This window comes from Saccoglossus kowalevskii, chromosome 5 (assembly GCF_978046115.1).
Source record: "Saccoglossus kowalevskii chromosome 5, keSacKowa6.1, whole genome shotgun sequence".
Taxonomy (NCBI): Eukaryota; Metazoa; Hemichordata; class Enteropneusta; family Harrimaniidae; genus Saccoglossus; species Saccoglossus kowalevskii.
Window position 1 is genome coordinate 3221885 of NC_140645.1, and position 6000 is coordinate 3227884.

The 6000-nt window shown below is 32.9% G+C and overlaps 1 long non-coding RNA gene across 1 annotated transcript; it reads right to left on the reverse strand.

The window, feature by feature from the left end:
* Positions 1 to 4178: 4178 nt before the first annotated feature.
* On the reverse strand, positions 4179 to 5081 carry LOC144341620 (uncharacterized). The gene is made up of 3 exons (XR_014929462.1): positions 4992 to 5081; positions 4482 to 4547; positions 4179 to 4389 (listed from the first exon to the last, which is right to left on the reverse strand). It is a non-coding gene; the product is annotated as an uncharacterized LOC144341620 (long non-coding RNA).
* Positions 5082 to 6000: the final 919 nt, after the last annotated feature.

The following is a 6000-nucleotide window of genomic DNA, read 5'->3' on the forward strand; positions in this document are numbered from 1 at the left end:
AGTGAAAATTAGTCATTTTACAGTAAGTTGATTGTTTGTTATGGTTTATGCAACAGGTTTAGCTAAACAAACATTATGATTTTTCAGATTTCCAAACTTCTCAGACATATAGTTCCTCGCATGCCTTTGACTTCTTGTTAAATGTACTACTTTAGTCTGAAATATGTCAGGGATGTTAATACCAGAAAAGTTATCTGGATTTTCAAAATATTTGTCTTTTGCAAATTTTGCTTATCAAATTGGAGAAAGCATATGAAGACAGCTTTACTGGCAGTGATTAGCCATGCTGGACTGAGTGGAAAAGGAAGTCGTTGCAATAGTTAAGATGTATAGGAAGCTGTGTTATCATTACATTACCTCAGATCTATGCTAAACAAATCTTTGATCCATGCACTACCTGGTATGTGTATATTGCTAGAATCCAGCCATCTTTCACGTACTGATTAGTGAGCTTTCTTGTTTGCTGACCAAAACTAACGCGACTGAGGATATCAAATGATCTAGAAGCTTAGATATACTAGGAAATAAAGCACACACAGGCCAAAGTGTACATTCCTAAAATGTACGAGCCAGGAAGTATTGTGAAATTGTGGTCAAACTTACTATTTCATATAACGTTTACTATTTGAATTTAAATACTTGACAAACTTGTAGTGTATTTAATAACGAATTATGTTATAATTGAGTTTTCCCAAACATAAAACGATTAATTATTGGCAGCTTTCGACATATTATGTTCGTGTGTGTGCAATACAATATGACAAAAATGTACGAGTAATATTCCACCCCAATTATTTTGAAATTGTATGTACGTGGTTGATTGACTCTTAGTGTTTTTAAAGACCTACAGTTATATGGGACAATTTGTCTGCGTTGCTTGACAAGTAATTTCAGAAGAAGAAGAAATTACCTGCAATTTCATAAAATTAACATTCACAGTCGGACAATCTGTCATGAAAAATAGACATCTGCAATGAAATATCTTGTAAAATGTTCTGGAAAGTCTAGAAAGTTATATGAATGTCGATTACATTGGTTGACGTCATAAAGGCAATATCATAAGAAAAGTAATTTAGTAATATTAATACAGTAAAAATGGTAAAAGTAATACAGTAAGTAGCCTACAAAGTCAGACATTCCCTTTGAAAGTCTGAGACGTTGTGTGGAAACTTTCGCCTAGTGAAAAAATTAATTATAGTCTGCAAAGTTTGTAAAGATATTGGAAAGTCGGGAAAGTTTTTTGTAGATGAGAATGTTTTTTGCAAAGTCGGGAACACTCTTTTGAACGTCAACAAACTTGTCTTCGGAAATTCCGTTCTCAAGGATTGATTTGCAAATGTGTAAATTATCCTTGTTTAACAGTCTCCATCTCAGAATTTATTTCAGCCAGTGTTTATTTAATTTCAATAGGATGTCATGATTAGATTGTAGTTTTGAGATTAATGACATTAAGTGTCATTTACAGTGTAACAGTTTGTATATCAACCTTTAGATGTTTCTTATTCAGCAATTCATCAGTAGGTTTACACAGAATAAGAATAATTCGTTACATCAAATGTTGGTAGAACTGGAAATGTATTACACTCAAATAAAAGAACATCTTCTGAGGAAATGAACAAGGGAGAAGAGAAATAATATTTTTCCAATAAAAAAATCTCAAATCATTATAGCAAATTAAAAAAATCTGTTTTTTTTCGATGTATCTCTAATGGGTGTTTGGAGCACTGCTATGTTTTAGAGTAATTGCTTTTGAGAGGTTTAGATGAAGTGTCTAATCAGATGCACTTGAAATATAGCTTTTTTGTTAGTCTGCGAATGTTGTTGAATAGTAATGTCTGACAATGGATTATCTAACATGTTAGCAGTGTGCACAGTGATTTAACCTTTTGGTGCGAAATTATTCCCTTAGCAGCACGATTATTATGTTCTACATTAGTACTATTCCATAAATTGCAACAAAATATTAACAAATGTCACAATGTTTAGTAGTTTATTTTTATGTTTTCGGACTCCCGTCAAATTTACATTGGAACCACATGTTTCAAATTTACACTGATGAGAATGAAAGATGTGAATACCTCTTGGATTAAAAATACAATGCTTTTGTCAAGATATACTAGACCATCAAAGGTGTTAACTAGTGGTGAATTACTGTGCTGAAAACGCTTAATAAAATGTTATTAAAACAGACTGAATGTATCCCGTAAATATTAGTCAGATATACTGCAGTGTTTCTGGAAGTCACTGGCTTAGTCATTTTGACAAGGTCAGCCAATTAGTCTGTCACGTTACGCAAATTGAACGTAATTGTTGAACTACAGAACGTAGATATTTAGCGTATAACCATATATAACATAGTGTTTAAATGACAGCAGTGAGTTGGCAACACCTAGACTATGCCTGCTAACCTGCTAACTACTGGAAGGATTGATCAGAAGTGAATGACCACGAATTATAGTCAGACGACTCCTGTATAGAAGAGGTATGAGGTGTCTCTTTAACTTGACAATAAATGATGATAACTAAATAATAAACGTGTTCGCATTCATAAAAATACGAAACTAAATATCACAATCCTAAAACCATGAAAGTACACTAGAATTATGTCACAGTAACTAAGTGAGTCTAATATTGTCTTCAGATATATATATATGGGTAACAGTCTTTTTTATAAATAATTGTAATGTGAACAAATATTCATCTTGAATACAAACACTACTCTCAATGAAAATTTTCAATGTTCATAAACAGTTAAATCACGTACATTTACTTTGCATTACATGGTATAACAATGACAATATACATAAATATTTGTATATGTCCAGTTTCATGTACTAGTAATTATCAATCCAAGTGTCAGAAAGAACAATGTTCGGAAACAATGGCAAATTATATATTTTATATAAATCTATGATATGGACGGTATCGCTACAGCAAATTAGTGAGGAAAATAACATTAGCAATTATTCGAAAAAACTGCGTGAATGATAAATGAAAAACATTGGGACATTAATGCAAATAACTGACGTAATTTCAATTGATGAATTCGCGGTAATCACAATTTGAAGTTTAGCTGTGGTTCTCGACTCCTGTGGTGACGACATTTATTTTTCAACAATATGATTTTTAAATTTGCGATGAAAATCAAAATTTTATTTTCAATTTGAGACTGTTCATTTTATAGAATCCGCTATGGTATATTTTCAATTATTTGCACGAGTAGTCGGTCACGGACTCAAACAAAATATTAGATCAAAGGGAAGTGAAATCAACAATGTTCCCAGCACCAGATCTAAAACTAAGTAGGAGGGGGCTACTGAGCCTTCAAAAGTTTGTGCATTTTTATACCAATGTTTTGACAAAATCCATATCCATACCAAAGTAAGTACAATATTTTAAACCCATGTTTATATCAAATAAAATTTAACAATATTTATTTAAACGGATTTCTGGCTGTTTGGATGTTTATTTAAAAAGGTACCCTGTACAGCTCGCATATTGCAGTTATTTACCTGAGGTCAGAGTTCATCATCTAAACGACGCCTGGGTACATAACTGACTGGAAACATTGCTGATCCCACTTGACTTTGATATAGCATTAATAATTTCGTTGTGTCTGTGGCCACCGCCAATAAAATGAACAGTCTTAACTTTAAAATAAGATTTTTATTTTTATTGTTCATTTAAAAAATCCTATTTTTGAAAGGGTGATGTCGCCACCACTGGCATAATTTTGATAACCACAGGTAAACTTTACATTGAGATTGCTTACCTCCAACTCATCAATTGAAATTACGCCAAAAACCAAAATTTCGTATTCAAGAAAATATTAAAAATTCACTTGGCAGTCATTAGCCACGGACAAATTATCAAACATTTCAAATGTGTACATTATATAAAGGGAGCAGCATGACGAATAGGGCCGATCAGGTACATACAATTGCAGTCCAGTCACTAGCGGTGTCCAGTATGGGATTTGTCTTCAATGTGTGTACCTAAAATTGAGACAATATTACCATTTTACCCACACATAATGCAGTATTAATTCACTGCACCTAATCCCAGATATGTAGTAAATATCGACTTATGTGTTTAAGTAATAGTGTCAAATACTTTTTTTTAGCTTGAATTAATTTTAGTTTGGTGTGAATCGTTACCTTATTGCTGTCGCCTTCGCGTTTTCCCATTCAGTCGGTACCCTTTCTGCCAGGTCCTTTCTTCCAATTTGCTTTAATTTGGTAATAAGAAACTGGAAACTACCGTGTTTTGAATTTATATGTCCATGTTCATTAAGTGCGATTATTAATTCTCTGCCATTTTTTATATGTTCTCGGTCCCCTTTCTTTATGTCAGATCCCGTGAGTAGTGTTTTAAATTTATCAACTTCTTCTGAAAATGATTGAAATGTAATTACTTATCTAATCCCATCTATATTTTGAAACCGATTAAAACGTCTACGGTATTATTACTATTAAACTCACCTTCACTTAAGTCACCTCCAATGTTTAGCGCAAAGTCACCAATTGGATCGCTATGTTGAATCCCTCCTTAATAAAATAAAATAATAAACGTGTGTTGGATACTGTGATGTCTTGTGGTTTTAAAGCTGAAATACAATCAGCCTGACATACGGTAATTTTGTCTTCACATTTCCTAAGGCAGAATGTTGAATATAATCTAGTATCTACATAATATCATACCAAATTTGAATCAAGGGTAAACAACATAACGGAATCTAAATGTAAATCATTTAAAGTATCGTTATGAGCACATTGCAATCTACCCGACGCTCATATATACCATGTTAGGTACCACGTGTGCTTAATACGCATGCATGTGACGTGCGTTTCTATATATCTGACGACAATAACTTCATACCATGTTCGTATGCATATCTGCAAATACTCATGTCGCGTCAATAATTAATAATCCGGTAACAGTTTTGAACCATGTAGAAAACATGTATTTGCTCATTATTATGCATTTCTCACCTGTTTGAAATGAAGTTTCCCAAGTATGAGAACAAGAAGGCAATAATGAAGCAGTGGTTGTTGGCACTGCAGGTAATACTGGTGTTGGTGTTCCTGGTTCTGCAAATGTCAACTCAGTGCGCGGCTCTTCAAGTTGAAAACGACAACGTGCATATTACAAACGGAACATTCTAGAGTAGTTCTTCAATAATTAATTTATGAACAAAAACATTGTAACTTCGAATGAAGCTAAATACACCGATTGCATATAACATTTTAAAAAAACAATTCAAAACAATAATACATTTATACAACATATTTACACAACCAGAATTGAAACCAATGGACATGACACAAATCGTCAAAACGAACTCTTAACATGTGGTAAGTAAAACAGTTTTTTTTCAAGTAGTATACAAAGATGGGTTATGGTTCAGATAATTGTCTAGTCTTTGAAACAAAAATTTGACAATAAGATTTCAAGTTTTGTCTGAATATTTGATGCTTATGTTTAATTGTATTCTCACCTGTATGCAAAACTACCCTTTCCTTTGACTGTCTAGCTGCCAATGATTCTCTCGTTGATTTCAATAATGGTATTTCTGTATTCTGCGTTCGCCTCACTTCTGTAACACACACGCCATCAACACGGTTAGACACAATATAATCATAACGATATTACGTATGATTTATGGTGTGCACATATCATCTTAACACGTGTTTAAATAAGACTATGTAATGTTTAAGTATAAGACAATAGGCGATGTTTTTTAAAGCACACAGTAAGCTATAAATGTCGCATTTTAAACAACTCGACAAAATGTTTTGTGTATAAATTCACCTGGTGGCGCTGTAGTTGCACTTTCTGCTCCTCGTTCATTGATTATTGGCTGTAAACAAATAAAGACAAAACATGCACAATTATTGTTCCAAACCCAAACTATTAACGTTTCTGTACTAACTGTGTGAAAAGTTTTTTTCATTTCAGAGAAACTTACCTTTGACCTCTGAAGTGATTGTAAGTAATTGA